The sequence below is a fragment of the Ochotona curzoniae genome, unplaced genomic scaffold (genome assembly GCF_017591425.1).
Source record: "Ochotona curzoniae isolate NIBS_2020 unplaced genomic scaffold, NIBS_Ocur_1.0 scaffold_4505, whole genome shotgun sequence".
Classification (NCBI taxonomy): domain Eukaryota; kingdom Metazoa; phylum Chordata; class Mammalia; order Lagomorpha; family Ochotonidae; genus Ochotona; species Ochotona curzoniae.
Genome location: NW_024467118.1, coordinates 5,504,313 through 5,514,983, shown reverse-complemented (window position 1 = coordinate 5,514,983; position 10,671 = coordinate 5,504,313).

The window sequence follows — 10,671 nt, the reverse complement described above, 5'->3', positions numbered from 1 at the left end:
CTGAAGCTACATAATGCTGTCTGCCAGGGCACAGTATGGAGCAGATCTCGCCTTAACTAAAGCCCATAGCAGCTTCACTGCTTCTTTGCAAGTACAAGTGTTGACCTTGAGTTACAGCTTTTGTAGGCATGCCAGTCACAGCCTGTTGTACAAATGTCACTTGGAGAAAATAACACATTATTGAACAAATGTGTCTGTTCTTTTAAAAAATTTGTAATTCTACAAACTATTTCCCTCAATAAAATGTGATTTTTTTTCAAAATATTTACTTAGGTCTTAATACCCTTATAGTGTGATTTGACAGTGGAGATTCTTTTGCTTAGGCTCTGCCCTTCACACCAGCTTTTATGGTGCCTACAAACAAATGACTTTGTCCTACTCCTGGTAGAATTACTGTGCCCTGGCATACAGCAAGGGATGGGTGAGAACTAAGTGATTACCCTGATTTTTCCATATTAACACTGGAAAACCAAAGTAAAGGGTTTTTCTTTCCTTTAAACTTTCCTAGGAAGTTAGAATAATAGCCAAATTTAGAGCAGCTGGATCTAGATGTTCTAGGGTTTTGAGTCACATCAGCCAGCAATCCCTGACGTCCATTTCTCAGTGTTTCATCCTACTGTCCAAATAACTCATACATGCAAACCTTATTTAAGGCCTTAGTATAAATACAAAATATTAATTCCCATTTTAAAAACAATTGCATTTCAAATGATTTTGACAACTTTGCCCAAGTTGTCTCTCGGCAAACTGTTCATAGCCCAAGGCAAACGGCTGAATGAGGTCGAAGGATGGACCTCTTGGGATGCATGAGGATGCGATTTCAAGACGTTTTAGGTGCATGCACATTTTTACCATGTTCCAAAATATTAGTGTAATGTGCAAAGGACTTTACCGCTCACTTTCTGATTCTCTGCAGGTGCAGTGTCACTGTTCTAACACACTGCATTAGAATTCATGGTCAGTTTTATTGTTTCTAAGAACTCTGTCACTTGCCATTAGAGTGAAGATGTGTCCTCTTTGGACTTTAACTGTGTCATTTGTGAAATATGGTGATTGAACTAAGTGATCCTTAAACTACCTCTTTTTTGCTTTAGTGAATAATTTAAAAGTTTATTATTCCAAAAATATTACTCTATTAAATCATACTCTTAATCATCCCAAGTTAATATCAGCCTAAATTTCCTTGCTTTTCAGTATGATGACTCACCACCATCATCTTACATATATGTATACATTTTATTTTTTCCTTTAAATTTGGTTAGATACAGAAGAATACACACTCTAAGTTCTAGATTGATGTACTGGTCTACTACTATGAGGCAGATAATTTAAGTGAATAAGACATCAAAGCCTTGCAAAACAGCTTGTCTGGCTCTATGTAAAGATTGATGGATCTTGGCTATTCAGCCCAAAACAATGCAATTTAATGTGACTTTCTCTGTTACGTTTGTGGATCTAAAATTACCCACTGGGAGAGAAAGGATGATATTGACTATACATGACCTTGTTGCTTGATTTGGGGAAAACTTGTAACACACGTGTTTTCTGGTTTTGGTGTTTACTTAGTACTTGATAAAATAGAAAGTGCTTCTTTTCTCAAAGCGTATGTGATGTGCACAAATTTAGAAACACTCACCTGTCACAGGTCATTTAAGTTCAGTGGTGAAAACATACAAGAGGTAACATTTTCTGAAGACTGTATAGTAAGAAAATAGCTAATTTCTCTCTTGGAAATACATATCATCACCCATGCTGGATTACAATGGGAGCACATTATTTTGGTTGTCAATAATTGTAGCATGAAATTCAACCTGGGGAAATAGGAATACAGTTACAAAAGGTGTATACCATGGGCTTATGGGGAAAATAATTTACTCATGTGATGTGATCTAGATTGAGTCTCGTGTGTCCTTGGGTCTACAATTTTGTACTGAAGATTATGAAATTAGATGCACCCTTTGGCTTGCAATGGGGAAAATCTTGAAGTGAAGTTTCTTTTTTCTCTTTTTTTTAAACTTTTATTATTATTATAATTTTATGATACAGTTCCATATTCCCTTATCCCATCCCCAATTCCCTCCCCCCAACCTAGTTCCTCTATATCATTATTAACATATAGTTCGTCATACTCAGACATATGTCCATCATTGTGGGCATGGATAATGGCAGAGAGTCCAGCATCCTATTGTCAAGATATAGTGAACAGTTTCAAGTCCATCTTTGTCTGGAAGCAGAAATGCATACCACACTGCATCCTCACATCTGGATGTTAGTCTCCATTTCACAGCTACTGTACATCCCCTTAAATGAAGTCATGATACAAAATCAACAATAGAAAGAAAAATAGAAATTTACAATGCCATGAAGTTAAATGACATGTTACTAGATATGACAGTCTCCATTACACAGCTGCTATACATACCCCTAAATGAAGAGCCACAAAACAAAATCAACATCAGGGAGAAAAAGGAAATTAACAACACCAAGAAGTTAAATAACATGCTATTAAATGACTAACGTGTAGCTGAAGAAATGAAAATCAAGAAGCTTCTTGAAGAAAATGATGTCACTGCATGATCTATGAATCATTGAATGATTTAATCAGAAGAAAGTGTTTTGAAGAGATGAAACTAACTGAAGACATAAAAACCCATGCAATATGGTTTCTGCTGATCTTTGTTGACATGTGTTTCCTCCAGACAGTAAACAGATGGGTTTTGTCTTTTTAATCCCATCTACTAATCTATGCCATTTGATTGAACTTAAGCCAGTTACATCCAGGGTCAATATGGATAGATAGTAATCTGCTCCTGTCATCTGAGCAATGGGTTGTTCATTGGTTTAGTCTTCTGTTGTCATTTTACTGGGATGTTCTTCCCATTTGCCTTTGGTTTTGGTAGGTGCTGTTCCTCTTCTCTGTCAAGAGAACATCTTGAAGTATCATTTGTAGGGCAGGTTTGAAAGAGGCAAATTCTTTTAACTTTTCTTTACTGTGGAAGAATTTTATTTCATTTCAAAGACAAAAGAAAACTTTGCTGGATATGTTATTCTAGCCCGACAATTTTTTTTTTTCTTTTAGAATCTGGATATGTCACTCCATTCTCTTCCTGCCTGTTGAGTTTCCTGTGAGAGATCTCCTGTGAGTTTAATTGGCATTCCTTTATATGTCAATTGATTATTTTCATGTGCACATTTAAGGATCTTTTCCATATGTTCAATTGAAGAGAGCTTGATGATCATGTATCTTGGTGAAGATCACTTTTGATCAAGCCTGTTGGGAGTTCTGTGTCCCTCCTGGATCTAGTTTCCCAATTGTTTCTCCAGATTAGGGAAATTTTCCTTGATTATTTCATTAAATACATTTGCAAACTCAGCTTCTCTTTCTGCATCTTCTGGGACTCCCATAACTCATATTCGGCCTCTTAATAGTGTCTTTCAATTCTTGAATACTTTTTTTGGTCTGATCCAGCTCTGCTTCCAGCTTTTTGTTTCCTTTCCCTGATGACAGGAAATATCTTCCAATTCAGAGATTCTTTCTTCTGCTTGCTTCATTCTATTTTGGAGACTCTCCACTGTACTTTCAATTTGCTGTACTGTGTTCTTAATTTCTGATATATCAGCTTTGATTTGCTTTATTGCTGCTGTTGCTTGTGTAAAATATTCATTAAATTTTTTGAACTCTTGTATGTGCATCTCATTGTTTATCAGAAGCTTTAAAATGAGTTTTCTGAATTCTGTGTCCCCCATTTTCTCGATGCCTTCTTCAGTTAACTCTGAGGTTGGCATAGGGTTTTGCTCTTTTGCAGGGGAGTTTTCAGTAATATTCATTGTGCCTTTGTCCCTTCTTTTGCTCTTGATCATTGTACTTCTGGTTAGTAGAGTCTTCTTCTTGGGGCAGGTTTCTAAGCTGTGTCATCCACAGGTCTACAATGCGATTTTACTTATTGCAGCTGATACACAACTTTTTGCTTACAGCCCATTGTGCCACAACCTCTAGCAAGTTCCAGGTCTGGGTTCTCATGTCAGATTTCCACCATGTTCTCCATAGCCCCAGCTCTTGGCTCATTACTCTCCACCTCCTGTGACATCGTGCTGAGGCTACACCATTGTCTCTGAAACCTTTCTCCCACTTCTGGTTAGAGCAAGTCCCAGGATTAGAGAGACACCAGGTGTCCTATATAATCAGGTTGTTGGTGGCGCTGATCTTGTTGGAACCCATTGGACGTTATGTCTGGATGCCACATGGACATATTTTGACCGGTAAGATGCCACATCTGGTATTATTTCCTGTGGGACCAGTGCAATTCGATGAACCAGCAAGTTCTTGCGAGCTCAGCATGTGTGCCTTTCACTGTTGTCCCCTGCAGGCCTAAAGCATTTGCCACAGTGTGCAAAATGGTGCCTGACGTACCACCACTACAGTTCTTGATCTGCTGGCCATCAGATGTGAGGGCTATCCAGACCTGCCCTGGGTGAAACCTGTAGAATGCCATGTTGCTGCATGCAATTCATTGAGTCAGAAATGAGCTCACTCCCAGCTCAGCGTATGCTCATTCCTTTCCCTTGCCTTTGCCTCTTTACGCAAAATGGAGCCCAATTCAGCTCTAGGGGGCTGACTGGGCTGTGAAATCCACCCTGTTCTCGCACTACCCATCTAGGATCTGCTGCTCTGTCTCTGCTCCTGGTCAAATCAAACGGACCAGCAGGACAGACAGTTCTTTGTCTGGGTTCACCTCCCAAGCTCCCAGTCAAAGTCCCTTCTCACCTGATTGCTGGTGGGCTTCTGGCTGCTGGTGGAGATCTGATCGCTATTAGCCGAATGCCACTGCAGTATCAATTACTGCCACACCCCACTGCTGTGCCCGCTGCTTTGCTGTGTCTATCAGTCTCCAGGTACCCCTCTGCTGTTGTTCTGTCCTCTCCTACATCCTGGAATTTGTCCTCTCTGCTTCAATCTGATTAAATGTTTTTCATCCGTTTAAATGTGTCCTTACCCTATCCTGCCATCTTGATTCTCCCTGAAGTGAAGTTTCATCTCACACTTTTGTTAACAAAGCCAGAGAAAATGTAGATCTTAAGAAGAAACAAACCTTTCTTGAATAACAGACACTAAAGAGAACAAAAAAACTTAATAGAAGCTGCAGGAAGGTATGTTTTATTTCAGTTAAAATGGGATTTTAATATTTTCAATGATTCAGAAGTAGAAGAGTGACAAGCTACTTTCATGTGCTCAAAGTTTAGGGTGTTTCTGGAAAACAATGCTTCCAGTTTTTAAAACCAGGGATGTTTTAGGGAATGCCACAAGTTGACTGCTGTAACTGAGAAATTGTTTGAAGTAGTAAGTGTTCCATCAATAGAAGCATTCAAATAGAGGCTGACTTACCAGTCCTCAGGGATGTATCAGTGAAGATTTTGTGTTGGGAATTTAGAATTAGCTCAATAACCTCTGTAGGAGCCATCTAAGTTCCAGACACTGAGAGCATCTACCAAAAAAAATTATATTTGTAGATCCCCATCTCATTGCTAAATCCTCTGGATTTAAAATTCCTTCCAAATTTAGACTGCATATTTAGAACTCAAGTGATTTGAATCTTCTAAGAAGCTCTCTAATCCCTTAGGGGGATTTCTGTAATAAAATCATCAATCAAGAATTATTTTAGATAGAGGCAGACACCCAGCGTATTTCGACAAAAGCAAAGGATTTGAAATCAAAAGACTTACGATTTAGTTCTAAGTCTATCTCTCTTGATTTAGACAATTTGTTTAATCTTTCTCATCAATGATTGTCTCTATTCTGAAATAAGGATAAAAGTGTTTATGCTGGCTGTCTTGGGGGCTGTTGGGTGATTCATGCACGCTAGTGTACTTCAAGGCATCACCGACGGTGAAGCACACACTTGCTCACTGCAGATGTTTTTCACATGACTCTGCCTAGCATCCTAAGTCATTGACAAGGATGGCACTGTGTTCATAGGCCAAAGAAGGATAGACACGTTGCGTTATGAAGGTAGGAGAAACTGTGATAAGGAAAGAAAGATACAGCATACAACAGATCATTCCTAATAGCAAGCATCTATTTCGTGTTGGTTGACATAGCAATGAATAAACACAGATACCTCTCAGCTTGTGGTTCTTACTTTCCATCATTATCTGGCCAATAGGGCCAAGCAAAAACAATGTGCGTACAGTACACTTCTTTCTTATTTTTAAGAATCAGCCTAGCCCATCGCAATTGTTTGATTGGCTAATCTTATGCCTTGCAAGAAATGGGTCCCATATGGGCTCTAGTTTCTGTCCCACCTATTCCATTTCCCTTCCAGGTCTCTGCTTTGGCCTGAGAAAGCAGGAGAGGAGAGAGACCCAGAAGGATATGCTGGCTACCATCTTCAGATGAGCTCAATTCTGGCCTTTGTAACCATCTGTGGAGTGAAACAGTGGATTAAAGAACTTCTGTCTGTCTCCTTGCCATAAATCTGATCTGCCTTTCCAATAAAAATAAATACATCTTTTAAAAAATAAATACATCTTGAAAAAATAAAACAGTCTGTGCCCAGAAATTGCATCTATCAGGTTCACTGACTTCTACTGGACTGAACTTAGTCACTTGGCCAAGGAATGGAAAGACAATCTGATAATTGTAGCCTGGTGTGCCAGGACTCTCAGAAAGATCATGGGTTGTCAAATCAACATGAGCTGTCATGTTCACACAAGTAGGATTTATATTTCCACATTGAGAATCTCACTGCCATCCTGGAAAGTCAGGATGTTTAATGGAAAAGAAAAATCTCTACTTCCAAAATAGGCTGCTACTTCACCAGTTCTAGAATCTGTACTTAATTCTTATATCCATTTAGCTAAATGCACAGACATACTTACAAGAACAACTAAGGAATGTTTAGATGAGATGAAAAATTAGTCTTTAGACCATTGATCTAACTCAGTTAATGAATTGTGCATGCATAGAATTCCTATTACTATACCAGGCATGTTACGAAGCATTGCATACCCAACAATGGACAAAATACAATACTTGCTCTCCAGCAGCTCACAGACTTTATTTTTTTTAATGTGTTTTGCTTATCGCAAGGATAAAATTGTCTCTCATTTGATATTGTAGCCAGCTTTGCATAAATACTTAAATTCAGTAGTTAAAATTGAGGATGATTTTTACTTATGATATTTTACTTAACCCTGCAAATTTACACCATCTCACTTTTCCATCATATTTTTTGAACTCCCCAAGAATATCCAGTGCTGTAACAAAAAAAGTTCAGTGCAGTGACAGATACAAAACAATGTGTACATGAAATACATAGGGGATACTAATTGTGAACCAGATGGAAAAAAACTGCCTTCTGCTTCCCAGTATCAATAGGAATACAATAACCAATAATACACTGGTTCTAGGAATCCTGGCAGACCTCCAAATCTTAGCAGGCTCAAGTTCCTTCTATAAATAATGAAGTAGTTGTGTATACCCTGTATTCATTCTTTGTACTTTAAGTCGTCTGTGGATTTATTAAAATACCCAGAACAATCTAAGTGCTTTGTGTGCAGGTGTCATGCTTGGGAACAATGACAAGTGGAGAAAATGTCAGTAAATGTTGGTACAGATACAATCGAGTTTTCTACTATGTTTTGAGCTATTAAGAGCTGCTTGAAATCAGCGTCCTAAACAAAAATATATCTCAACTGATTTGGGGACATAAAACTGATAGTTCCCTGACAGAGAGGCCCAAAGCAAGGAAGCTTCAGGATTTAGTTACTCAGTGATTCTATTGTGACATGAAAGATCCAAAGTGTGTGTGCCAAAAAGTCACACGTACTATTCACCCAAGTTCACAAGATGCCTTCTCCAAGTGTTCCTTTCCAAGTGTACTTCATTACCTGCAATGAGAATCTTAAGGTCTTACTTCCAAGTTTTTTTTTTTTTAAATATCTGTATCTGTTTCCTGGACACAATTGTTCAAGTGTCCGCTGAAGTAGGGTTTGAGCACTGAAAAATTTTCTGATTTTCTGATCTTATTCTATAAGCCCTCTTGGCACAGTTCTGCCACAGATCTCCATTAGATCTTTGCACCTGCCATAGCAGTTCTTTATCTTGATTTGATTCTCCCAGTATTTTGAGTTTCTGAAGCTGTTTTTCATTTTCTTCTTCAATGATTTATTCATTTATTAGCAGGATAGTTTTACACACACAGAGAGAGAGAGAGAGAGAGAGAGAGAGAGAGAGAAACCTTTACCTGCTAGTTTACTCACCCAATGGCCACAGCCAGGGCTGGGGGTCAGGATAAAGTCAGGAGCCAGGAGATTCTTCCAGGTCTCCCATATGGATTCAGAGGCCAAAGCATTTGGTCTATCTTCCATTGCTTTCCCCAGGCATGTTAGCATGCAGCTGAGTTGGAAATGGAGCAGCTGGGACAGAACTGGTGCCTGTAAAGTGTGCTGGCATCACAGCCAATGGCTTTATCCTGCATACTATAACATTGACAATATCCATAATTTTAATCAGTAACACTTCTGCTTGAAAAATTCCATCCTTTGCAATTCAAAGTCTGAATGCATTTTTTTTTCCGTCTGGCTGAAATCTCTAACTACACTTGCCCCATTAAATATAGAAAGTACCATGGCCACAGACTCTGTGATATTTTTTTCTCTTGAGACATAGGAGATTGAATTTGCCTTGGTCCTCAAAAAGATGATTGTTGTGTTGGCAATGGGATGGACAGGATGACCCAGAAGGTCTACCTTAGCCCCAGTTTTGATGATGTGATTCTAACCAGATGGGACCCATGGCATATTAGACGTCTATTGATGCTACCTCTGTGCTTTTCATCTGGGTTTATTCTTCTGGTAACTGTATATTTTCTTTGGCCAGGCTCTCCACTTGTGATGCACAGCATGTGTGTCAAAAAAGCTCTTTGTGTCTTTTGTGGAGCAGGCTGCAAAGGGTTTGCGAAGGAACTTAGCAAATCAGATCTCGGCATCTACATTTTCATTTTTTACATGGAAAACCCTGCGATCCTTCACAGATTGCAGCTTTTAGTGTATTTTATTTATTTGAATATGGCCAGAGAGATGACTTCCTAATGTTATAGTGCCATGTCTGTGTCTATAGAAAAATAATAAACCATAGTACAATATCATGCCATGTATCATTTTTCCTTAATAAGAGAGCAGAGTAGTTATTAAACAGTAATTTAGAGATAGTTGGTCAATCACTAGATAAATACAACTTTCTTAGAGATGAAATCTTTTATGACTTTATTAATTATGTTTTAGGCTTACATATTACTTGGAAATATGCACTTTTCATACTTCTGTATTTCTTCTTCATCTATCCCACTGCACTGGGAATGAAATGAAAAGCAAAATGAAATCTCTGGATAATAGCTGAGGGATTTCTCTGTAACTCTGGGAGTCCTCAATACACGTCGTAATATCTCATTAAGAATCACGAACTGAACGTAGTGCCTGGCTATAGAGCTGAACACATTTTTATTTAGAAAGAACTGTACCTGCCAACACAAGACATCTTGACTACAAGGGAAAGATTGATCTTGCTCGTTTCTTTTCTCCATTGAGACTGAAGTCTTGAGAATTCAGGACTGGCATCTTCTTGTCATGGGGCTCACAATTGCATACAGGGTCAAATTCAAATCCTTAGCTAAACACTTTAAATTTTTTTCTTCACTCAATCTCAACTGATCTTTTCTAGTTGCAGTCCACGTTGATATTTCTCCTAAATGTTAAGCTAACAAATGTAAAACCTTTCACCATTCCCAGGCATTTTCTAGCACACTCTAAGTGTTGGTCTATTCTCCCCTCTTAGATTTCCTGTTCAAGCCAGCTTCTAGGGAACTTGTACGCAGGTGTCAAAACATACCTTAAATGCTGTTCTCTTTCATTTTAAGTGTTTATCATGGGTAGGAGTTTCATATAGCAATAAAGATGCTGTTCAGGATATTCATATCCCATATAGGAAGGCTTGAGTTTGACTTCTCACTCCACCAGATTTCTACTCAAGTGCACTCAGATGTTTTGGTTCTTAGTATTCACATGTTAGATCTGGATTCCATTGTCTACTCCTGGTTTTATCATGGCTCAGCCATGGTTGTTTTTGAGCCTATGGGCAATGAGCCAGCAGGTTGAAGATCTCTTCTCTGTTGCTTTTCCTGGCTCTCTGACTTTCAAATAAATTTTTATTTTTAAAGAAAAATTAGCAGACAACTTGTACATATTAGATTCCGGGGACACTTTGACCTCTTGAAGGGTTTTTTTTCTTGTAAGTATTTTGTTTATTTGTAAGGAATAGTTACAAAAATGCAAATAGAGACACAGAGAGAGTTTCTATCTCTTTACTTTGGGGGCTGCTTCACTCTTCAATAGCCATGACAGCCAAGGCTAGTCCAATTCAAAACTAGGAGCATTTCATGGGTCTCCTACATGACTGAAGGGACCAAGCATTTAGATTGTCTTCCACCACTTTCCCAGGCACATTAGGCAGCTGGACCAGAAGAGGAATACCCGGGTCTCCAAATGGTGCCCGTATAGAATGCTAGCATTGCAGCCAGCAGCTTTGTTACACCATCTCTAGATGCATTTTAATCAATCAAGACATGTAAGAAACTCAATAAGTAATGACAACAAGCACTTAATAATGGAAGTTGT